Below are 25,950 nucleotides of genomic sequence, written 5' to 3' on the forward strand. Positions count from 1 at the left end.
TGTGGCAACGTGGAAGTACGGGAGGTGGGAAAAAAAGAGACAGGAAGAAAGGTGCTGCCTGATATAAACGGCCGACATTTGGCCGCGCGCATCGAACGGTATCGGAAAGCGTACCACCAAGTGTGTGTGTGTGTGTAGACCCGGTGGGGGCGATCGAAGACTAATTATTGGAGAACAAGATTCTGCGGCGATATCACACCGGAGCGGGTTTCGATGAAAAAAAAAAGTGTAAGGAGGGGGCGGCAAGAAGGAAGTAACATTAAATCGGCACACAAACACGCATATACAAAAAAAAAACTCGCCGGAAAGGTAGTCATTACGCAGGAGCGCGCAATTTCAAAGGGCTAGCCCGGGTGGCGTTCAACACCGTCATTTTCTTCTTTTTTTTTTCTTTCACCACACGTTTTTCTGCATACAGTTTCGCTTACCGCTGTAGTTTACATACAGCTCTACTTTCACTCCACCCCTCTCTCTCTCTCTCTCTCTCTCTCTCTCTCTCTCTCTCTCTCTCTCTCTCTCTCTCTCTCTGACTCCAACTTTTCACATAAAAAACGGCTTGCTTCGTAATGGGAGAAATGAGGGGGGTGGGGGTGTAAACAGGGCTGTATTAAAGCTACGATTTCGTTGCACAGCACATGAAACATCCAAAACCCATACGTCGAAAGGTAGAAGCGCTCTCGAGCTCCCCGCTTTGATTTCTCGTTTTCTCTTACTCTCAATGCCAGGGTGCAAGAAAAGTAGCGATAATAATAAGCCCAAACAGAACGAATGGGAGTACACTTCGATTCGTCGCATTTGGATCCTTTTGTGCCTCAGCCGCGAGCCTCGGTTCGAAAGAAAGAAAGAAAGAAAGAAAGCTTCGTTTTTCGGCCACGGGATAACCGAGCGATCCGCGAACGTACTACACGCAGGCCGCTACATTGGACATATACGACGAGGACGAGGTTCCGGCGGAAGAGGTAAAGGCGACGCTAGTTGCAGAGGAAGGGAGGTAGATTCGAAAATCTGTCTGCCGGAACCGATACAGGAGCGGCGAGTCGATCTCTCTGCGGAAACCTCACCCCTTTCTCGCGCTGCGCTAAACTTTCTCCTCTCTGTTCCCCGATCGTTATACGCCGTTGCGCGAGTGTCGACTGCTGTAGTACAACAGCTGTCGTCGTCGCCGACTGAATCGGGCCGATTATCGACCTCGCTGCGCTTTTTGAGAAACGAGGGAGAGGAGGAGGGGGCGAAGGCTTCTTCTAATAACGCTCGGCGTAAGGCAGGTGGACGAGGCGCTGCGGATGACACCTTTTCTCGACATCCCGGGTAACAGCTAGACAGAGGAACGTGGAATCAAGAACAGAGGTGGACGCCAGTCTAGTCTGGTGGAACACCGCGTCACAGGCAAACGAATGCGACGGGTTATGACAGAAAGTTCTATAATGTATATTACCATCGGAAACCACAGAAAGGGTACAACACGCATGTTCGATCACCGGCCGCTCTTCTGGTGGAGGCGAAGAGCGAAAACGCCCGTGTGTTGAGATTTCGGCGCGTGTTAAAGATCCCCGGGTGGTTGAAATTAATCCGGAGCCCTCCACTTCGGTGCGCTTCATAGTCAAGGTGTAGCTGCCGCGCGATAAACCCCGCAATCGATAACGCGAATAAACTGTCTCCTTTGAACAGACACGGACGTCTGTCACACCGACAACACATCAAGCGGAACAAGTCAGCAAATCTGTCATGGGCCATCACATCTTCTTAGTAACTTGTTTTTCTTTTCGGAATTCCCGACACGAGAGGGTAACGCCGCGAAGAGAAGGCCAGCAGACTTAGTTGTGTACGGGCGATTAAGCCGCATCTAATGGAGCCAAGATTACCATCAAGTAAGTGTTTCTTTTTCTTTTTGAAGACTTCGTGCAGCGCCACTACAGAAGCGCGTCGCGATAGGCACAAAGACGACTTCAGAATTAAGTTTTCCAGATTCCGCAGCTTCCAGCTTCAGAATTCAGCTTCCAGACTCAGCAAAACCAGGTTCCAAATTCAGCTTAGAGATTCACCTTCCACGGAAGCTTCAGAATGCAGCTTCCCGAGTACACGCCTGGGCGCGCGTAACTCCCGCGAGCAAATCGGCACGCGTCCGTTCGCGCAACACCCACCACGCCCATCTCCGTTCCGACCCATGAGTCTAAAATTCGACAGGAAAAGACGGGAAGCGAACAAAAAAAAAACGTCCTACCCAGGGCACGCCCGCGGGCAACGGATGGCTCGACTGGCCCAGATCCGCAGGGAACGCCGCGCGATATCGAGGAGAAACAACAACAAAAAAGGGCGCGAAAAACGACGCCAAAGGGAGGCGATGTCGTCGTCGACACTGGAGAAGAAGCAGCGACGGCGATTGATGAACGACTTCCGTCGGCGGCGCCGCGGACTCGCGCAAAAGAAGTGTCGAGCCATGATGTGACGACCTATCCCGGCGTGCGCCACGACGACGGCCTACTCAGTTTCCCGAAGGATGAACCGAGAAAAAAAGAAACACACAAACGAGACCACGTAGCGGCGACGGCCTCAGAAATGAACGCGCGCAATCAAAGGCTGCTGCTGCTGCTGCTGCAGCCAGTCTCGGCTCCTCTGCGGGAGAAGAACACCGCCTCCTCAACAGCTCGCCAGGCTTATCGGAGCGGTCCTCTGTTGCGCCTCCTCTCCCGTTTATTTCCCTCCTCCGATCCGAGGCGACGGTTCGTCCGGTCAGGGCGGCAGGGGTCAACGCCTCGGAGAGGAGGAGAGCGTCCACGCGGCCGCCGCGGGCCATAGATTCGGCGCGCCGCGGCGGCTCTCGCCATGCGAACGGGAAGAAAGCGATCCGGCTCGGAAGTTGGAGCGCGGAGAGCGGCTCGGCGGACTGCGAATCGGAAACGGGGAAATTATAGCGGCCGGGGCACGTCGTAACATTCACCGCCGAGAGAAAAACGTTGCCGAAGAGATGAGCGCGACAGAACCTAATAACGCAGTGTGCGCGCAACGACTTTGATCGAGTACTGGTGACTGTCGAGCGCAGTTTCGTGGAGCTCTTGACCGAATACAATAATGGTACGTTAGTGTTAAGTACACCGTGCTACCAGGACCCCGACGGGTAGAGAGAGAGAACAATCTTTAACCAAACTGGCGATGTCAATCGAGCTAAGATGCCTCGCTTGCTGTGCCGTATAAATGATGTGACCATGATGATGACGATGATGATTATAATGTCACATACGCTTTGAGTTATTTGCACGGTTTGATGAAGACTTGAGTCGTTTAGGTACGACATTAAAGTTTTTGTAGCGCTAGATGCCCGTTTGGAACAAGTCCAAGGAGCTAATACAGGGCTGCCCGAGCTTCTTGGGTATTCACGAAATAGTCGGCAATAGGTTGGTACAAAACAGAGCGAAATAATAGCACCCAAACTCCCGTCAAATCCCGGTTGTGAGCCGGTAGACTGCACCAGCTTCACTCTAGGTAGAGTGCTAATTTTCTCCTTTGATTTATAGTAGATAGACCATTATTCTTTGGGCTACGCCGATCTCGCATAGACACGGAGGTATCCTGCGTATCGAGCGAGCAAGGAGTCCAGCAGCAACCGACAGCCGATAAGCACAGTCACCACGCGGTGCCGCAGACATGTGGGCGTAGCTTAGCCATTCGACAAAAAAAAAAAAAAAAAACCCTGACACAGAACACGACACATCGCGAACGAAATTTTCGCTGTAGGCGGCGCCCGTAACCGTTATCTTCGCCGCTCTTGGTCATGCGTTGGCCGCTCCCACGCACTATCAGGTCGAGCCAACGATTACGACCTCACTTGCAAGAGGTCGAGTGTCTTCGCAGAGGTGCCTATCCAAACATCAAACATTATATACATATGCTGAATATGCATAGTTTCGACTTTTCTTAATTCCTTGTGCGTGCGTGCGCGCGTGTGTGCGCACGCACATAGTTTCGGAATCGGTTAAGTGTCCTCTCGTTGTTGGCTAACCAATTTTTCACACCTATATTCGACGCCCAAATTCACTGTATGGCTCAGCAGCGCCTGTGTAGCTTTCAAAGCTCGCTTTTATTTCATTTCTTACGTCGGGGTCGTTAGCGGGAGGACGGACGTCCCTGTAATGACGGCGGCGGCGTTAGCCAGGCTAGAAGTTATCCAGCTACTGCAGATGAAAACGAGCAGCAAACCGACAATAAAAATATAAAAGGATATTTACTATGATGACGATTATAATGAATCATGATGATCCAGTAGTGCACACAAAGTTATAAAGATAGGCTGGTCCAATCCTGTGCTACAGAGGCACTAGAGAAGAAGTGTAAGCGACGTACTTGTTGCATAAAAGAACTTAAAAGGCAGAATCATAGAATGGACGAGTACACTGAGCTTGAGGGAGTGCGGAAACGCGGGCATGCGAATAACGCTCCTCGCAGAACCAACGCGAACCGAGTTATCCGTGCGTAAAGAACAGTGTCGGAGTAAAATACAGCATTTTACCCCACGAAACGGCGCGGCAGCAGCGAAAGGTAACTCCCTCATAAACTCACCGAAAGGGCCGGCACAGGGAACAAGACGGAGGCGATTTTCCTTCAAATCTGGCTACCTCGCACATACACGCTGCGCTTTGCCCCTGATTTGTTTTCGACACGCCACGGCGGCTTACACCGTAACGCGCGCGTTCTCCCGCCTATGCAGCGTGAGCGGCGGCGCACTTTATGACGGCGCGAAATAACACGCTTTGCGCGCCAAACTCGGGGGGGGGGGGGATGGCGCGTTTCTTTGTTTTACGAACACAGCCTCACAATGCGAAGGTCGGCGCCGCCTTGCTCCGCAGTATCAAGGTGCGTATAGCTCAACGACGTCGTTGGAGCGCATCGCGCGCCGTTTCAGATGTGTGGAAATGTTCCCTTTCGCAACAACCTCATACGCGAGTAGCAGCAGCGTTACCACGCTCTTGTTTTTTTTTTTTTTTTTTTCCGATTTCCCCTTTGGATTTTTCCTATGGCCTCGCCCCGCGTAGCGTTATCAGCGACGGTTATATCGCTACTTTTTCGTTTCCTGCTCAGAGACGGTTATATCGCTACTTTTTTTGTTTTTTGCTCCATCTGAGTTGCCAGATTTTGTTAGGCGCGCCTCGTTTCCTTCCTTTCCCGAGCCTTTGGCGTTGTGTCACCTTCCCTTATCAGCGGGGATGAGTCACACGCCCAATGTCGTTTCCCGTAACGCGCACCGCGCTTACGTGACTGCGACAGAAGCGAATGCGCAGGGAGCGCGTCCAAGCCTGCTGCCGCGGTGACTTAGCTGCGAACTTCGGAGCGAATCCCGGCGTTTACACCAGTAGTTTACGCGACATCGTCGACGCGGCGGGAACTTGGTTCGCCGCGCTTCTGAAGCACCCAGGGCACGCAGTTACTCTTCAATGGCACAACTTCCACGCTTGTTCGCGCGGAGAGTTGTCCTTCACTGCCAGATGTGCGCATGCGCCGCTCGGCCTCACCGACGAGCTCGGTGACATTCGTTACCAGCAGATTTTTACCACAACCCACCGTTATTGTGCACCGAAAACCAACCGTACGGGGACTCGAGCGCCCTTGCAACAAAACAATAACAAATATGACACACGGGGTTTGAAAGCAATAAATGTGGTGAGATAGACACTTAGCGTGACATGCTACATCATCATCACCCAAAAGTGCGACGTTCAAGTCAGGGTTTTGGATATATTTCTTAAAGTCTCTGCCTTGCAGAAGTGATGTAAGTTTTGCGTCTCCCCCAAGGCACGACAGTGTACATGTCGTCTCAGCTACTCAAGCCTCCTTCAATCTAGGTGGTGTCAATTGTACCACCCTTTCATCAAAGCCTCCCGACGCTTCTTTAGAGGACTGCACAAAATAATGCGGCAAACGGCAGCGCTAGAGTGTCGGGCTACACACCAACGGACACGCAAAATCGCAGTGACAGACGGACGCTACGATGCTATCACACAGGGAAGGGAAAAAAAAAATTACAATCGCCGCGAGGTCGGCAAGCGGATGAAACAGGGACCGCCGTAGGGTCTAGCACCTACTCTTGTAGCAGCGATCGCCAATGGGGATGCGATTTTGGTAACTAAAGAAGAGAGCGGGGCGCTCGCGATAAGGCCTCTTCGCGCGCGCGCGCAGCGACGCTTAGTGGGCGCGTTAAAAAAGCGTTGACGGTGCTCACGAAAGCCAGTCACGCCACGCCGAGAAGAAGAGGAGGGCGTTCGTTTGAAAAATGAGCCCCGCACGCCGCCATTAATCTCGGCAACAGCGCGCGCCCGACCACGACGACGGAACACGGTCACTCCGCGGGTAATGCCGATCCCGGCCCGAGATTCGGGCGCACAAAAAACAATCAGCTCCCACGGTTATTACTGTTATTACCGCCGCTAACCCCATCAGGGCTCCGGCGCATCACGACTGCGCATCGCTAGCCACCCCAAGTGGTGGTGCTGGAGAAACAAAACAAAACGCGCACATAGATAGATACGCCGAGTCCTCCTCGAACGTAGTGTGCCTCTGCGAACGTTCGCAATGCATGCATGCGGGGCGGCGTCTGGCGCGGATTCAACGGGACGCAGACAATCAAGAGGAGGGGGTCAACGCGGACAAATAACATGTCGCTCCACTTTTCCGGTCTTTCGCGGACACTGATACCTCGTCGTTTCGGCTGACCCTGGGCGACGAGGCGGCGACTCCTGCGCTAAACAGCGGGGCGCAGGTTACGGCGGCTGCGTACGCGGGAGATTTGCAGTGCCCTTTCCGGAGGTCCCTGTAATAACGGCGAACGTTGGCCGGTGCGTATATATAGACGGGGCAACTATTAATCCTGCCGGCTGATTGCAATGCTCTGCAACGCGCACTGTAGAAACGGCGCGGGCAGTGAGGTTCAGAGGGTGACCCCCAGGTAACGAGTTATAAAACGAGGTCTGCGTTGGGGCGTGCCGGTTGTAGCTCCAGACCCACTCAACGGACGCGGTTACCTTCGAATGCTTGCGAGTAGGTGCTTGGGGCCACACGGCACTTTATTCCGCGCAGACGCTAAATTACGTCTCTGTACTAGTTATTTGATACAATAGATTGTTCCGTATGCACGAAGCCGTGTAACGATGTTAAAGAACACGAGCCAGTACGTGTTCCTGTTTCGTGCGTGTGCAAAGTACACGCGATCTTCAAGTTAGTTTCCCTAACGTTATTCAGATCGAATAAGAAAGCAGCGTCCAGTCAGCAATTTTCAAGGCGGGTTTACTCGGCCCGCCTACATTCAGTTCGGTTAGCGCGAAATGGTACAGGGAAGGATGAAAGGAAAGTGTGATTTACTTAAACTAAAATTGTTTGACTTGTTTTTCGTAGTCTTGCTAATATCCTGGCGCATCTACTTCATCCCTATCATTAGCCCTTCACGGCGCTTTGCCCAGGCGACCGTCACTTCACGGTTTTTTCCTCGTCGTCCATCTCTCCCCCAACCCTTCAAAGAACGCTTTCCTCCCGCTTTGAGTACTGTATTTTTTGCCTGCAGCCCCCAGGAACGGAGAAGAAAACCGTGAAAACAGTCTTCACCGTAACAGCCCGGAGAAGAAGGAAGAAGCGGCACTCGCGTCCCAAGCGAGACGCATAGCCGTCTTTTGCACACACAGGAGGCGGCAGGAAGCTCGGTTTCCCCGCATAACGAACGGCCACCAAGGACGGCGACGGTGCTGGCGGAGCGGAGACACGCCGCTTCTTCGGCGGGGTCAGCATCGCGCCGGGCAGACGCAGCAGTACGCGCCGACGCGAGGAAGATAGACAGAACGAAAAGGAGGGGGGCGAGGACGCGTGCCCTGAGTGACCTCCGCCGCAGAGTCCGTCCGCCGGTGCAGCGCGGCGGTTCTGCGGCTGTCCGCCATTAGCGCCCGCAAGAGCCACCACGTTCGCGTACCCACAACAGCTCGCCCGCATGTAGTGGTGGCGCGGCGTGTAATGTATACAATAAGCGCTCACGAGCGCGGCGCACGGAACTCACGCTTCCACAAACCGCGCATATCTCGCCTCCGTGTAGCCTTCTCAACGCGCGAGAAACAAATTACCGGAATTAGTCTCAGCGGAGCGGCGCGATGCTCGTCGGCGCGCACCCCGGAGGCGTCGTGCGTGCATCGCACCTTCCGGGGGCCCGAGATGCGAATCGACGCGTCCGAGACCGGATCCTGCATGCCTGCAGGTATCTCTCAGTGCGTGTTTGTGCTCCGCGCTGTCGCTCCGCAAGACCGGCACTCGCAATGCATCGAATCTGCACGTCGTAGTACACTGCAAGCTATGCACTCGGATCCGTGTCCGGTTAGCGCCTTTGTTAAGGCAGCAATGTATTCAAACTATACGCGGTTCTTCGCGTTAAAACATTGAAATCAGCTCGTGATCGGCTTTGAACTATTCCTAGCATGGCATGGGCCAGTCCTGCTGCTTTCAAGCCGCCGCGGTGGCTCCGAGCACCATGCAGCTGGCTTCATTCCCGTCGGCGGCAGCTATTTTTTCAAGACAGAAAAAAAAAAAAAAAAAACTAACTCCAGTATACAGCGATTTCCGCGACCGTTGATAATTTCCAGGCCATCTGATTCATTCCGTAGACCTCCGGTAGAAAGCGCCTCATAGTCAAGGCATATACGTATATACAACGGCGAATAAGCGCCAATTCGTACATAAAGGGATTCTGAAACATTCTTTTTTTTTTAGCAGCTAAAACCCACGTTCAACGTAACTTTCCAAGAGCATAAATTAGACAACATAAAATATCTCAGCTAAATATTACTTCCTTCGTAGTCAGAGCATGCTTTGCCGGCTTCTGCGCCGCCACGGCGCTATATCACGTTCCGTACGTGGAAATAAGCGTTGATTTTTCACGGGCGTACGCTGGTCAGAACAGGAGCAATTATGGCGTACAACGGAACTTTGTACGATCTGCCTGAAACAACCGGCATCATTACCGATTACAAGAATATATCCAGCGGAAACTATGCAACAAATACACTGCGAAGTAGAGGGATTTAGAAACATAACAAAGCGACGGAGTGTAATGCAATCAACGCAAAAAAAAAAAAAAAAAAAGAAAGAACGGTCACGAGAGGCACCGCTTGGAACTTTTTTCTTAATCCGCAATTTGCCCTGAAGATAATAATTCGCATTCCGCACTGATTTCCTTTCGTAACAGCCAGCGCGAACGTTAATCTCGTAGAGGGCACGAGGCAAAACAGGAAAACTCTCTGTACTGTTTCGAAACCCGGAAAAAAGGTTTGAAAATAATAAACATACACCTTCCTGCCTCTAAGAAAAGGAACGTTGCCTCGGGTCTTTCTCGCGAACCCGAAGTGAAACTGTTTCTTTTCGAACACCGTAAACGTTACAACGCCGGCCGCGGTTCACAATAGTGCTCTGGAAACGGTCCTCCGGGCATGTATGCACTGCCCGAGAACTGCCTGCCTTTTTGCCCTTTTCAAAGAGTGCTGCACTAAATCCAATACGCTCGTGTCTTCACCCTTTTCTTGTATTTTTTGCGTCCATCTTTTTATCGTCTTCTCTACTTTTTTTTTTCCAGAAGCGTATCGAAATGCAAGATTGGCTAGGAAAAAGCGTTCAGTTTAGTATTTCATTCCCCAATTGGTTTTCCAGGCCTGAGAAAACACGTTACTCAACTTTGACTTTGCGAAATACTCGAAAGCAAGTTACGCAAACCGTCTCCGTGTTTCAATTCTCCTTTTTTTTTTTTTTTTAGCCTCTTGGGCCGGAATTTGTTACACTCTGCGGCGCAGCGTAATTGTCTGTCAGCCGTTTGCAACATTATAACGAAATACGAATCAGCAACGTGCCTCCGTACAATCAGTTTATAAAGCTCAGGATAATGTATCCCACTTACAAAAGGTAATGTAGCCCACTTAAAAAAGTTCAACGCTGTCGAAATCCGAAACGCAGGATTATTTTCCATTCGTTTTTTTGTAAACATACAGCCGCTATGGGCCTTTGATCGAGAAAGGGCGATGACATTTCGCGCTCGCGGAGCGTAGATTGCAAATATGGACGTTAAAAATGGATATGCGTCCATTGCGTAGCATAAACCAAAACACTACGAACAGCGAATGGCCAAGGCCGCAAAATGTCGGTAGTAGTCTCCAATGAGGATGTGCGAAAAAAACAAGGCAAGACGAACCGAAATAAAACGATTGTAATATTAGAAAAAAGAAAAAGAACCTGACAGGGTGGCACTTCATGCAGTTTTATTTAACGCAAGTTCGGATAAAAATTTCATAGAACCTGTAGATAGATAAAATTTCGTAAGTACTACCTTAGTAAGCAAGAGTTATATTCCTCGACCTTACTAAAGAAACAATTTAGCAGAAATGCTTCTAATAAAAAGACTGAAGCTAAAGAAATCATTACGGTTTGTTGGTTGCTGTGCACGAACAGCCCACGTGTTGCAGGCGGTAAAAAATGGACACAAATGCAAACTCGCTAGATGTAGTTAACTTGTTGCCTGCAACTAATTGTCATTCCACTAGAATTTCGCCGAACTCGTTTTATAAACAAAAAATGCCGTTACCTCCCTGACATCCCCAGGGGCAAACTTGAAAAAATGGATGCGAAACACAGAAAACAACGTATTACGCTTATTGCTAAGTTTATCTGGTTATTTTGTCGGCCCAAATCGGCTTCGTTCGCACATCAGGTATCCCGGGACTGATAAACGCAGGCACTAAAACCGCGCCCACCGGACGATGCAGGATATTCCTTCGCAAAAATAAAATAAACTACCCACGCGACGACTCGTCCCAGCGCAAACAGCAAATTAGTAGCAATCTATGAGTAAGCACTTGTGGCCAACGCGTCACGTAATAATAAGGTAGTCCGCCGTGTTTCCCACACGAGAATGACCACTCGCGCGACGATATTTTTATCCGCCGTAAACGCCGCCGCGCCGCTGAATCATGAAAACACAGAACGGTGCGGCGTCCCGTCACGAGTTGTTCCAACGCCGCTTGGCCGGTCGTTCAAATCTCCAAACCTCGACTCGCTGCCCGAATCGATTGTCGAGACCGGTTCCCCCACCGGTAAAGTCGCGGAAATCAGAACAGTTTATGTGCCGAACGTAGCGTTACAAAAAAATAATATAAACCCGGCTAAATATAAGTTTCGCACATAAATCTCGATAAACTAAAATGCGGATTCGTAGCTGTCACACACATTGCAGTAGCGTACAACGAGAACCAAAAACATACACGCGTCTTGTGCAGTCCTTCTGACACCGGACAAGTTCGAGCGCGTTAGAGCAGTTGCTAGCGCGCAAGACGAGTTAGCGTCCGTAAGCAAAAAAAAATTCCTACTCACCGACAACGCAACGTTCAAATCCGGGCCGTTCCGTGAAAAATCTCTCTCGACGCTCGGGTCAGTCGCCGCACACACACACCAACACCGATCTCCAAACGCGTTGTTCCTCGCGAAGGGGACGGACACAGTGCTATTCGCTCCGAGAGCCGAACGACAGCCACAATTTTCCTTCGCGCACAAAAACCAACACTGACCGCTGGGCCAAGCACGGGGGGAAGTCCCGAACGAAAATATCCACCACGAGGGACGCGGAATAAAAACCGCGACGGAGAGGAGGGTCGCTGAAGGGCTCGCGGAGAATCCAACAGGTATTCGAAGTCTGGGGGAATCCGAAGTTTTTTTTTCAAAGTGCGACCCTGGTCGGCAGACCGGGGACCGCGCACGATCGGAAACACGTCCAACTGGCAACGGGCACACACCACGACCGACCGCGGCGCACGCCGGAGAGAAACTGCCGAGCCAGGAGGCGGCTCGCTGCATCTGCCGAGTGCCGGATCGGCGGAGAGGATGCGGTTCCCTAGGCGTCCCTTCCCCAGATTCCCCGTTCGTCAAAACCGAACTCCCCAGCCGTTTAAACTTAGTTCTCCTCGGTACCTAAGTTGTCCCTAGATAATCCCTAGCGTTGGTTCCAGTTGGATGGAGGAGCTGCTGGCGGAGAGGGGAACGCAGCGGGCGGGGCTTTTAGCGTTTTTTGATGCCCGCGGTCGTACTCATTACTTGCGAAGAGGAGGGTACTTTTCGCTCGCCAGAGTTTTTACTTGCGTCGTTCTTTGGAGGAGGAGATCTCAGTCTGAGAAGCCCGGCAGAGGAGAAACCGAGAGAAGGAAAAAAGAAAACAATAACAATCAGGATGCGGTGCAGAAGATAAAAACGAAAAGAGCTCCTCCTCTTCATGGTTCAGGGTTGGCCGCCGTGTATTTTCCGTCGTGTCGGGGCATAATGGGAAATAAGGGCCTTCGAAAACTAGTTTCGGCCGAGAAATGATTTTGCGTGTTTGCGCAAATCCGTGCGAGATGGGAGAAGTCGGCAGCCTTTCGAAGCCGCTTGCCCTGCGTTTTTACTGTGGAGTGCGCGTTTTCCAAATGACGGAAACATTCACCAGCTATAATATAATATTGAGGTCTGTTATTTTCGTAAAGACAGTAGTGGTTAAAAGGCCTGTGGTTTGACCGGGTGATTTCATTTTCTTTTTCTGCATAGTTAAAAACGACCCAACCAATATACGATGTGCGTTGTTTAACGAATTCGGGGGGAGCGTAAAAGTGAAAGTTCCATGACGGTTTGTTTCAATAAAGCACCCAAAGTACATTGTTTTTCTGCGTGTTTATAAGCGATCTAATCAATATGCGATGTGCTTTGTTTGACGAATTCTGGGAAATCGTAAAAACGAACGCGAAAGCTTCCTTTAAGTAAAGCACCCAAAATATATCGATGGGTTTGGTTCGAAGGTCCCTTTGCAACACAATAAGAGATAAATCATCTCTACGTCGGGCAAGTGCAAGGTTTGTGACTCGGGAACAAAAGTGCTCATTAAAAATTCCGTTTGGGTGGTGTAAATACTATGCGTTCACGACATCATTCTCTAGATACCAACACTTAAAAACTTTTTCAGACAATAAAGGGTGATTATTTTGTTCTACACTAAGCTGGCACCGCACCGATTCTCTGCGCTGTAGTTTCCATAATTAGCAAGCCGCTATATAAATTATGCGTGTGACTAGTTGTTCGGATTCCGCTTTCTGGCGGCGCTGGAAATATTTGAGTAAACCGACGGAAGCGGAGAAGCTTTCCTCTTATAGCAAAACCATGCTCTATATTTTGCGGTATTTGACTTCGTGAAGTTCGCCTTGTCTATTCCACTGTCTTTTGTGCGAAATTCATTCCGAGCTTCGAAGATGTGTATTTTTTTCTTTATTTTTTTCCCATTAAACACTTTAAGCGTAACAGCGTGGCGATTACCGGAGACATTATTTCCCAGGCTTACAAAGTAAGTACACGGCAAAATCAAATTCAAACGAAAATAGCCTAGACGCGTACATAAACGCAATGATAAAATAGCAATTCGTAATTAGAGCTTTTTATGCGCTGTAGTTTTGAAGAACAATGAGAAAGAGGTTGCATGCCCAACATGCCGTAACAAGGAACTATGCATACAGCATGAACAAGAAGTTTACAACAACGACTGGTATACCAACATGAGTGACTCTCAGTGCTGTCTGCATCCCCCGTGATTCCCTGAGATTCCCTAATTCCTCCACGGATGAATGGTTTGCTCTTCAGACTGCCGCCTCCACGTGTTCGCCACTTCGCAGTCTGCGGTTCTCCGCGTACCTAGCAAGACTCGAGCACATCGCCTGGGATTGCCTCGCGTACCCGGACGAATCAAACACAAGAACGATTCCGCCTGCCTTCGAGGAGGCGGTACGGACTGAAGACCAAAATCTTCAACTCCAGGCTGTCCAGCGAGTCATCGTGGCGCTGGCCAGGCAGGAGGACCCCGGAGACCCGGTGACGGGGAGCGCAGGACTCCTAGCCGGGTTGGCTACATCTGCGGTGTCGACTCCGGCCAAGTCATGAAGACCTAGCAATAGGACTTTATTCGCAGGCCCCAAACAAGTTTTTCCAATCCAATTGCAGTTTTAAGGCGAATTCGCCTTAAAGCTTTAAAGCTTTCTCAGTGTCATGGGACGGATGGTGCCCTGTCAAAAAACTAATGAATTTCCTCATAGACCAGTTGGTCGAGCGGAAAGCTCTGATAATATTTCTGGGCACAAGGCGCATGCGTCAAACAGGGCTTCCACTGTGTCAAAACGATTGCTTGAAGATCGCGAAAAAGGAGCGGCTCTAGATGAGATAATACACGCATCGGTCATAAAGAGGAAGGAGTACAACAGTACACCTTTATCTCATAAACCAGGTATCGGTATACAGTTAGATCGTTCGTAGGTTCATTCTTCGTTTGCGATTTGGGTCTTTGAATGTTTGACGATCGATTCGACGCACTTTCAGCAGTTTTGACGCAATTTTGAGATGAGAAAGGTTTCGCACTTACCTCAACTTTATTGTGGAAGGGATGGTAGAGTTTTAAGGAGTCAACAACGGTCAGACATTTCCTGTACTCGCAGTAGCTCTTCTGTAGAGCTTGAGTATAAGGACCCAGCGTATGCCATTTTTCCAGCCCAGCGCGTGCAAATGTCCTTCTGAGTAACCTTTTTGAAAGCCAAGCTCACAAGATTCTACGCATTTTTAATGGCCGCGAACAAAGGCTCCCGAGGCTTCACGTGTCTTTGAAGCGCGAAACGTTTGAAAACGAACGTACAGGCATGTGTTGTTATTAGCACGCAGTTGCCACCAAAGTCGCACGCCACTAAAAAACATGATTTGGACCTCAAACGCATTTGTACGTCTCATCCCTTGCATATGCATCTTACTGAGTAGACTAGTTAAACGCACCATTTTCAAGGTAAATGGTCACGGTCTAAGGTCAAGGTCTAAGCAAGAGCGTGTGCGTTTATGCATAGGTCTTTCTTAGGGACGACCACCGCCCGACGTTCAAGAGAAATACAATTTGCTCATAGCTTTCTCCCAAAGCAAATTCTGTATCACCTCTACGTCGTTCACTTCACTGGTCAACCAACTGCTCAAAAAGGAATGGGTCATGATCTTTTTTTAAGGCGCTCCCTATGGAAGGAATCGCGTTGCCTGGACGTAATGTCCAAGTTAAGTCGATGTAAACTTCAGTTCGAAACAGAGAGCCGAGTCTCGACTGCCTAAGCCCGTGAAATCGCTTCCGAACTCAGTTGTCGACGCTATTCGCCATCTCTCATGTTCGTTGCGTCGGTGGACAGTTCGCGACGCGTTCAAACCCGTCGCGCGAGCGTCGACTATGACGGCGCATAATTCGCACCCCTTCCCGCTGTTCTCTCTCGTCGCCTGCCGACGCTGTCCGTTAGACGGGCGGGAGAGATGTGCGGTCAAGCTCGGACAGCGGCGCGCAAGCACGAACACGTCGCCCGCGCTCGTAGCTTTGACCCACTCGTGTTGTTTTCCCCAGAAGCCCCCTAGATGCATTAAAACACCGCTTCATTCCAGTTCCCTGCTCTCTGCCTTCTCTCGTCGCGTAAATTACCGTATTTGCTCGATTGTAACGCGCACGAGAATAGAGAGTAGAGACTTTTAGCATATTGTTACCGTGTTTACGTTACCGTTTAACGTGTTTGCGGGAGTCGACTGCGCAGCGCGAGAGTTACCGCGAACGGTAACTTACCGGCACAGGCTTCAGCGTCACCAGGGGCTTCCGGTAACACGGTAAACGGTAACGCAAACACGGTAACGATATGCTAAAACTAGGCAGTTTTAGCATATCGTTCCCGTGTTTACGTTACCGTTTACCGTGTTTGCGGGAGTAGACTCAGCAGCGCTAGAGTTACCGCGAACGGTAACTTACCGGCACAGGCTTCACCGTCGCCAGCGCTTCCGGTAACACGGGAAACGGTAACGCAAACACGGTAACGATATGCTAAAACTGCCTACTGCCTAGTTTTAGCATAGCGTTACCGTGTTTACGTTACCGTGTACCGTGTTTGCGGGAGTCGACTGCGCAGCGCGAGAGTTACCGCGAACGGTAACTTACCGGCACAGGCTCCACCGTCGCCAGCGGTTTCCGGTAACACGGTAAACAGTAACGCAAACACGGTAACGATACGCTAAAACTGCCTATTGTAACGCGCAGGCACGTTTACGTATAAACATTCCAAAAAATAATTTGACCCTGATTTTACCGCGTGGCTGTAAAATATATAACACCACGTACCTGGGAGAAGTCATTTTATTTGACTCAAGCAAGTGTCGCAATACAAATACCTTGTGCTTCATGAACTTGCTTATCCAGCTCCTTGTGGCATAAAACCAAAGAGGGAAACATTTAAAGACGAATTCGCGTTCTAGCCGTGCCGTAACGCTCACGCAAATTTCAAGGCTACTTTTGGCGAAAAAGGTGCGCGTTGGAATCGTGCAAATACGGCAAGAACCACTCAGTTCTGCGGGCGACCTCGGCCCTGGTTTCTTCGTTCGTTGTACAGACACTCCGTCGGTTCGACAACGGGCTCGGGACCAAGCAGTCTTCACAGTGCAGTATTCGAGACGTCTGAAACGCGCCGTTCACAGTTCGCCCGTTCGCAGCAATATACGTATATATACAGTCGGTTCTTGCAATTCGAAGTCGCTTAATTGGAATTTTCGGTTAATTGAAAGTGATATGCTGGTCCCGGCAATTTTACGTGCAATCGAATGGAAGAAAGCGCTCGGTAATTCGAAACTGAAACCCAGTACATCGCTTAATTGGAAGGTATTCTGAACAAGGAGCATTGAAGTGACCATCCTTTATTGAAAAAATGCAGAATTTTAAAGAGCAAAAACAGCGCCGTTTCTGCACTGACGTCGGCGCCATCGCGATTGAGGCAGCGCGCAGTTATGCGGCAGGCCAGTCGAACCTCGCGACAGAGTATGCATATCTCTCTTTTGAGGTTCGCAACCTTTTTGTTGTTGTTGTTGTTGTTGTTGTTGTTGTTGTTGTTGTTACTGCTGCTGCAGCTGCAGCTGTTGCTGCCGTTGTTGTTATTGTTGTTGTTGTTGCGCCCAGCGTTGTGTGGGGAGTCAATTTTGTGTGGGGAGTCAATCAGGCTTCAATTTTATGGATAAGTCTCAACTATCGTGGCAGCCCATGCCGTACGCTCTACTTGGTGACGAAAGTCGAGAGTCGATGCAATCACGAAGGTAGACGTGTTGTGTGCTGTTATTGTGCCCTTTGTTTGATTGGAAGTTCGGCTAATTCGAAGTTTTTCGCGGTCCCCGTGGACTTCGTATTAACGGGAGTTGAGTGTACGTTGAAAGGTCACTCAGTGAGAACTTCTCAACTTGTCACATAATTTTGGTAACTTCATTGCATTGTTTGAGGGGTGTAATGACATACGCTTTTTGTTGTTGTTGCTTTTATTATCTCCACTACCGGTAATAAGAGGACGACGGCAAATCCTGTTTTACGAATGACGACCATGGCTATACACATACTTACTGCGACCACACCGCACGGCTTCACTGTTATTATATTTGCTTCCACATCTTCATTTTTCTAAAATTGTTCGCGGCTCATAAACCATGTTTTGCCTTAAACGAGAGCAAATGCGAAAGAGAGGCATTACACCGCATTTGGTTGGCGCACGTTTCTGCAATGTAGGTCAAGGCAAATGGAAGGATCGTTATTTGGTTATAGTTTAAAAAGTCCCTCACGTAAGAGGCGCTATATTTTTCATGGTTTGAAAACGTGTACAGTTCGATTCAGCCAGTTACAACATTCCTCGCGGGTACTTGAAGCCTCCTGTGGGCCACGGCACGTCTTGCTGAACGCAGCCGTCACCGCCTGCATTGTACAAGTGGCGAATGAATCGTCGTAAGCTATAGTATTTCAGGTTAAAGATTTACGCAGTTCAAGAAGAGGTGGCGAATAACTCCGAAGTAACGTGAGTTTCGAAACTTTGGTTTCGAAGAACGTTTGACTTTCTTGTAGGTACCCTGCACGGCTCAAAAAACGGCCTGGGACAACGTTGGCGTACCGTATAAATGAAGAAGCCGGACTCAAGGGCTCAAACTCAAACCGACAAATTTACATTCGAAGTCTTTTGCGCACTACCCACCGGTCGAGCGCAGTGGGCAGCGCACTGTGATTGCCCACGGGGGACTTAAACGGTGTTTCGCGCATGCGCAGACCAGTTCCTCGTTCGAGCCACGGGAAACGCTCGCCGAGCTAAAACACTCCAACATCCGCTCGCCCCGAGCGGTCGTAAAAGCGCTCTCCGTGGGATGGCTTTGCATATATTGCAATACAGTGTAGTGGACCCCCTTCGAGAGCGGCGCCCGAGGGGAACTTGAAGCACAGACGCACATACGCACACGGCCGAATATATATACGGCGCGCCTGCACACGCATGCGCCACGCGGACGCGGCTGGCGCGTTAATTTGACGCAAATCGCCTCGGCCGCCCTTGCGCGTGGGAGGATGACCGCGCCTCGCCGATAGTTAGCCGAAGCTTCCCCGCCGCTCTTATTTCTCTTCCGACGGCGAAGAGTCCGGCCACGCTGGCGGCGGTAAACAGCGGGCCGCCTCGCCTTCTCGGCGAAGAACAGCCGCGGAAACCGTTTCGCACCCTGCGGCACGCCGGGCGAAAGCGGATGCCGCCACTGCCTGTGCAGTGCCAAGATCTGCACACACAGCAGTGCACTGCTTCAGTGTGTGTGCATGTATGCATACACGTGTGCTGTGCGTGTTTGCATAGATGATATGTGCAGTACGAGAAGTGACCCTCGGAACGAAACACGGTTTCACCGTAGCGTATAGAAGCTATGAGGTCTTGACGAATCAGCAAGAATACGCGTTATTCTCGCACACAGAACGATTCGTTCCCTGTGAATTCCGTTTTTGTGGTTAACGTTCGAGAGCAAAAAGAAATAAATTACACACAAGGAATAGAAAAACACTGAAAAAAATCTTCAGTTTTTATCCTATTCCCGCACTAAAGCTGAGAGTTTCTAAAAACCTTGCTTTTTTGAGGTCCGGCGTCTCGGAGGAGTTACAGTTTAAATTTCAAGTCATTAAACCAGCAGTGACGGGCGACAATAAGTCAGTGCTCCGTCAGTCGATCAGGGCGCTCGTCTTAAGCTACAGATTGCGGGTGGTTCCAATGTTCAATTGGTTTTGCGATGCAGGCGTTCTCTCGGCACTCCCTTGGTGGTTGTGACAACCAAGAAGTGGTTACGCATTCTACCAGCGGTTACAGAAATAATTCCGCTTTTCTTCATTCCCGCATCCTTTAAAATCGATACCCTGAACTACTTAGATGTTGCTGAGAACTTCTTGCTGTGTTAGTTAGCGAATGTTTGGCGCGATTTTAAGCACAACAAAAAACACGGACGAAGAAATAGAGTAGACGAGACAGGCGCTAACCTCCAACTACTTTATCCCGCTACGCATGTGCTTATAGTCCTCAGGAATTAAGAGGGCGAGAAAGAAGGATCGTACACATACACAGATGGTAACAATAATAGATATGTTTACAGCACGTTTTTCAGGAAGCACAATCCTATATAGGCACATGCGTAGCGGAATAAAGTAGTTGGAAGTTAGCGCCTGTCTCGTCTACTCTGTTTCTTCGTCCGTGTTTTTCTGTTGCGCTTAGAATCATGGCAAATACATAGCTGTCGTAAAAAAAAGTCGAAACGAAAGACGTGCCATCATATTTTGAGCGCAGCTTGGCGCACTTAGCATCCTTCGTCCAGCGCGCGTTCGCGGCCCAACCGCAGCTTTCGGCGAAGCGTGCGGTCACAAATCCATCCTCGCCAACAATCCGAGCCGCAGATCCCGCCACCAGAGGCGACGGCGCGCGACAGAGCCAACAACCGTCGCGCCTGCTTGGCTGCTGCCTGTTTGGACGGACGCGGGCGAGCTGCAGTCCGCTGGCCTCCGCACGATCCCCGAAGTCGCTCTCCTCCCAGCATCCTCCGTCTCCTTGTGCGTGCGTATATAAATACGAGCGCTCGTGACAGAACGCGCGGTGCGCAAAGACGCGGCCGGCGAAGAAATGCGACTGTTTATACTGGGCCTCATTACAAACGCACCGCCCAGCCTCCCGCGTGTGTGTGTGTGTAGCGAGACACCCGGATGCCTGTCTGCCCGCTCGGAGAAAGCCCGGCGATGCGATGCAGCGAATCTGACGCGCCGGCACAGCTGGCAGCGGCCCTTACAAGTGCAGCGACGCCGTGACGGCTCCGAGCCGTACTGGAGCCATCACGTGTAGGACTCCTGAATAAGCACGCCCGCCGCGCTCTGTTGATGCGGTCTCTTCGCTTAGCAGGCAGGAAGGATCGCTCTGGTGTGTGTCTGTACACGGTCGCGCGAAGACGCGTTGCGTCACGTGGTCGTCGCCCTGGCTTGCGTGGTCATTGTTCTCATTGCTTTCAGATGTCCAGTGCAAAGAGCGAAAGCTCTCTTTCTCTCTCTCTTTCAACATTCTTCGGGAAGAACTATGCACAGCGTAAACCAGTAGCGGTGAATACGCCCAATAAGAAAGCGAGCAATGCCTTCTTTCATAAACATAAACTACACCCCTCCAAGACTATCTATGTATTGGTGTTAGCCTTTTCTAACGCTTTCATTGTTTGGTCCACCCCTTATTTGTAAAGCGCCTACGGAACACTCTTGCGTCACCGTGACAGCTGTGGCGACGTCCTGCGTAACGATAATATCCCAGGCGGTAGCGTCGCTTGCGCCGGACCACGGGGCTCGAAGTATCGTTAATGCTTCCGTATAAAGGGAAGGGTTGAGTTACTCCAAGACTGGTAACTTGATACTTTTTACATGCGGCGGTTTGTCTACAACCCAGTAATCTCCGATTCGTGACGGCGATGTGGGGCCTCAGTGCGGAATAGACGCGCTCGTGTAGGACATGTATTTCCTGATGGAGGCGACAAAAAGATAACGCCCGTGGGTAGCGATGTCGACATGCGCTGAAGATATTTCCAAATCGTCGAAAAAAAAAAAAACTTTGTAAAACCCCACAAAATTGCAATTTGCAATTCTCGTGGAAGGGGGGGGGGGGGGGCTATGGTACAGGCAAATGGCGTGAAAAAGGGCGAAGCTTCGCGTTTTCGAGGCGACATCATTCGAAACCTTACTTCTGGGACTAATCATCACACCTTCGTCAAACTTCTGTCAGAGACAAGTCAACTCCGAACAGAACCCAGCCACCGCTGTCAAAAGGTGAAAGCAATCAGATACAGACGTAAAGGGCATTTTTTAAAACATCGAGCACAGTTTACGTGAGTGCAAATACATCACAACCTACCTGACTGCCTCCCAAGCTTCCACCGTGGTTGCAACCCAGTACCTACCCGCCGCGGTGGCTCAGTGGCTAAGGTATTGCGCTGCTGAGCACGAGGATGCGGGTTCGATTCCCGGCCGCCGCTACAGCTTTTATGATCGAGGCGAAGAGCAAAAAACGCCCGTGGGTACGAGATTTCTGCGCACGTTAAAGATCCCCATGTGGTCAAACTTTATCCGGAGCCCTTCACTACGGCGCGCTTCATCGCCTGCGTTGCGACGGCGCGTCTCACTCTCCTCGAAAGATTCTTCATCGGCGTGAGCAGTGTCAACCTTTCGTCGGGGCTCATCGTCGACATCCTCGTGTCAAGCAACTCTGCTAACTAATCTAGTGCCCCCGAATGGCACGGGGCATTTTTAAATGCGTGAGCATTTCTAAGTGGAGTCTGTCCGCTTGTAACTCGATGTGTCACACTCTCGCCGCACAAGCAAATAATATTAATAAAACTCCATACAGACTTCATAATTTTACATAAGACCACGTATATTGTGTTAACTTTCTTGAATTAATTTCCGCTCAGGTCGTTATCTTGCTTGAAGACGGCCAGTCGAATAATAGCTTCCGTACGATTTATAAAATAAAGCAAAGACAAACTGTTTAATTATTGTCTTGGGTTTGCACAAAACGGACAAATGCGCCTGGGCGGCGCCGTTCTTTTCGCTCACATACGTTTTCTCGCGATCCGCTCAGGTCTCTCACCACACACGCACACTCACTGACGCTCAAACGCTCGACTGCCTGGGCAAAGTCCGTCTCGCGCCCCGGAGCCAGACAACTTGAGTTGCCGGTGTAGGATGTCTTGGCGCCGCTCGGTTGGTCATAAACACGGCACATGGGACGGCGAGCAACGAGACGACCATGGGAGCACGTTCGCCAGTTCGGCGTAAGGGGAAACAGAGGTTAGGAATATAAACAGAGCACTGACACTAAAATAAAATACACAAGGAAACGCAAGATATGGGAGAGGGATGAATCATTCGCCTACAATTGTACGTGAGAATGTCTTTCCGGCAATACATTTCTACGCAGAACTGAAGCCGACTTCAAAAAGGGATCAGTGTATAATGACCTAAGGGTGCATGAGGTCTCATCATCATCATCACCAGTCTATATACGCCCACTGCAGGGCAAAGACCTCTTCCATGGATCTCTAATTATCCTTGTCCTGTGCTAAATGCGACCAATTTATCCCCGCGAACTCCTTGATCTCATCTTCCCACCTAACTTTCTGCCGCCCCCTGCCCGTTTTTCTTCTCTAGGGATCCACTCTGTTACGCTTAATGACCAACGGTTATCTTGACTTCGCATTACATGCCCTGCCCCCACCCATTTCTTCTTCTTAATTTCTACTAATATGTCCTTAACACGCGTTTGTTCCATGACCCACTCCGCTCTCTTCTTGTTCCTTAACGTTACATCTATTACCTTCTGTTCCATTTCTCGCTGAGTAATCCTCAATTTAAGTTGAACCCCCTTAGTGAGCCTCCAAGTTTTTGCCCCGTAGGTGAGTAAGAGGCAGCTGTCATACACTTTCCTCTTCAGGGACAATGGTAGGCTGCCATTCATTATCTGAGAATGCTTGCCGAATTCACTCCACCCCATTCTTATCCTTCTAAGTATCTCTGTCTCATGGTTGGGAGCCGCGGTCTTTACTTTGCGTAAGTAGATATATTCGCTTGCCACTTCCACTGTCTCGTCATCTTTGAAGTCGCAGCCTCAGGATGTATTTAATAATAGGCCCTATAAGGTCTTCACACCTTGACATCCGACCACACAGATTGCCCTCAAAAATGTCTTCCCTTAAATAAACTATCCTACGGTAGCGAAGCCAACTTTAAAGGGCCGCGGTTTATCGCAGAGCGGTGTACGCATGCTCACCATTCGACAATTCCTATTCGGACGTTTTTGCATATTCTTTTACCGCTAGGTTGCAACATGCCATAAATGTTATTTTTTTTTTCGACAATCTGGTTAATTTTAGTGGTCGGCAACCTCGGCCGCTGCTGTCGAAGAAAGCACCCTGCCGACAGCAACAAAGCACAGCCGCGTGTAATAGATTTAGACAACCAACCCCAAGTTCGACCTCGCAAACCAGCGAGTAGCGAGCGACGCAGTTCTCGAGCCGGTCGGCAAGCCCACGTAACTCGGGAGGAAAGGCGTGGCTCGGTTGCTCGCGAGGAAACATACGTTACGTTAGAATCGTGCATTCAACGCGCGCACATTAGGTCTGCTGGCGCCCCGTAAGAAATAGAGTACATAGTACGCGCACGCAAAAAAATATATAGAAGAAGAAAGCAACGGACGGGAGATCCTGGGCGGAGTACGGCAAGGCTGTGGCGACGACAAAAAAAAAGAAGAAGAAGGAAGAGGGGGGTATTATCTCCATAAAAGTCTCCACACGTGTATGTATATATATAGCATGGTGCTCGCTGAGAAAGAACACGAATGTCATAAAACGCCACGTCGTGCCTTTGAGAAGCTTAAGGTAGACTGTAGTGTACGAAGGAGAAGAAAAAGGAGAAACGTTTTCGCACTCTATTTCTTTTGTTGCGGGAATGGAACGAAAACGGTGTGCGGCTCGTGACAGCACCATCAGGACGCGCGAAATGACGCGTCCATGCGAAGGTTCTTTTATTTTTTTCCCCCCTCCCGTAATACAAGGTGACGGCCGCCCCGCTTGCTGCGGAGGACGTTTTCATTGGTCTGATGCGATCGTGAAGTCCGTAATGCGCCGCTGCGGAGTCGTGGAAACGAAACCCGTGTGCCTTGGTATGCCCACGGGCTAGTAGTTGTATGCAACTTTGGTTGAATGAGACAGCGGAGTCAGTCTCCGTGCGACCGCTTCCCCAGCTAATCCGCAGGGAAGAAGTTTGATCTTTCTAGGGACAAAATCTTTCAAGAGACCATAGTATAAGCATCCCCAGTATCGTGGAATTTGAATGACCGGGACGCGACTTTACATTTCGTCAAACGCACAGAAGCGCCCCTTCCTGCACGGCGTAATGCAAGGGATACGCTGCATACTGCGCCTACAGCAATCTCAAACATACCGAACAACTGTTATTTACAAGGGAAAAAAAATGGTGTAAGTATTCATTTAGAATATTCTTACATAAAAATCACTTGACTCACTCGAAGCACTCGAAAATTATTCGAAACATTGGCAGGATTGCGGGGCTGGCACCCGGGCAGTTACAATAGGAACCGGAGACGCTACCCCAACGAACAAGGCACGAACGCCGGATCCTTTTCAACAGCTGGTCAGAAGAATGTCGCTTAGTGTTGAAAGCGAACCAGTAGATTACGCTGCGTGCTTCCGGTTCTGTACCGTTTACAAAACGAAATGGCGAGACCGGAGACAGCAATATCGCTCGGTCAAGCCCGGCCTTCCGCCGTTAGCGCGTGGGCGTCTCTCACTTCTTCCGGTATAGGTATACTTTGGTGGCAAAGGAAGGCGTTTACTTTGTTCTGGTTCTATCTTTTTCTTAATCAGTCAATGAATCTTTTTTTACCTTGTCCGATTACTAAATAAGGTTCTGTTCGGCCTTGCTCACCTGCAGGTGATACGAAGGAGGCGATGTCCGTCTCTCCCTCAACCATGTCCCCAAGGTGGAGCGAATGTTTGCAAAAAAAAAAAAAAAAAATGACACTGTTTGACAAGTTTCGCCATCGGTAAACTTGCGAAAACTACCGCAGTTCACCGCGTTTACGCCGTCTGTGGTAGACGAAAATGGGCTGTTCCAATAAACCCTGTGTTTAGATTTTCATTGAACGTTGGTTCTTGTAACGACAAACAATAAAAAAAAAAGATATCACGAAGCAGCGAGGAGACGGTAGCACCACGTTTTCCCACGTTACCATTTTTGCTGTGTTTGCGGTCTGCGCCTGGGTATTCTTTCCTCCTTGTAATCTGCAGTAGTGTTGCGTCAGTTCTCGGTAGGTGAACATCCTGTCTTTTTCAGACAATTTCAGCAAAAAAGAAGAGGCACTCTGGCGAAAATTACAGGTTGGAACCTACCCAAATCCACTACTGCTTAGTAAACTCTACCCAGGTCAATCTGAACCCAAATGCAAAGATTGCAAAAGCCTGACAAGCACCGTCCACATGATATGGACGTGCCCACCGATATCAAACGGCACACATGTCATAGACGCTTGGGAGGCACTGATGCTCAGCTCAGACCTAGAAGCCCAACGGAAGATCATCGATCAAGCTGAGGCAGCCGCCAAGTCCCAAGGGATACTGGCCGACTCCTATCAAGGGTTTAAAAAACAGCCCATTGATTGATACTAAATAAAAGTTTTTCATCTTCATCCAATCTTACCACGTGTTACCTCCAAGACATTTCTCCTTTAGCCGACAAGACGCACTGGCACCCGGTTTAAGATATTCCCATTGGCATTTTACGTGGTACTCTATCCTTGAAAAGTCGTGTATAGTTATGGCGCGGCGGAGTTAGCTGGCTACACTTCCGTGACTGAACTGCATCACGGTGAGGGTGGTAACGTTACTCATTCCGGCGCGTTATAAGATGGAAAACGACTTCTCACGCCTCTAGATTCGGCTTCGCTGCACGGATTTAGAGCTACGCTCCGGATGGGAAGAAGGCGACGGGACGGACGCCGTGGCGCAGCTGCGTAG

The 25,950-nt window shown here is 50.0% G+C and overlaps 1 protein-coding gene across 1 annotated transcript in view; it reads right to left on the bottom strand.

The window, feature by feature from the left end:
• Window positions 1-11,850, bottom strand: part of Plexb (plexin B) — a gene marked incomplete in the record, with an annotated part of 139,820 nt that extends 127,970 nt beyond the window's left edge. Inside the window, 1 exon segment of the mRNA XM_077683653.1 lies at window positions 11,377-11,850.
• Between the last annotated feature and the right edge of the window lie 14,100 nt (window positions 11,851-25,950).

The sequence above is a fragment of the Haemaphysalis longicornis genome, unplaced genomic scaffold (genome assembly GCF_048455015.1).
Source record: "Haemaphysalis longicornis isolate Haplotype H1 unplaced genomic scaffold, Haemaphysalis longicornis Haplotype H1 scaffold_9, whole genome shotgun sequence".
Lineage (NCBI taxonomy): Eukaryota > Metazoa > Arthropoda > Arachnida > Ixodida > Ixodidae > Haemaphysalis > Haemaphysalis longicornis.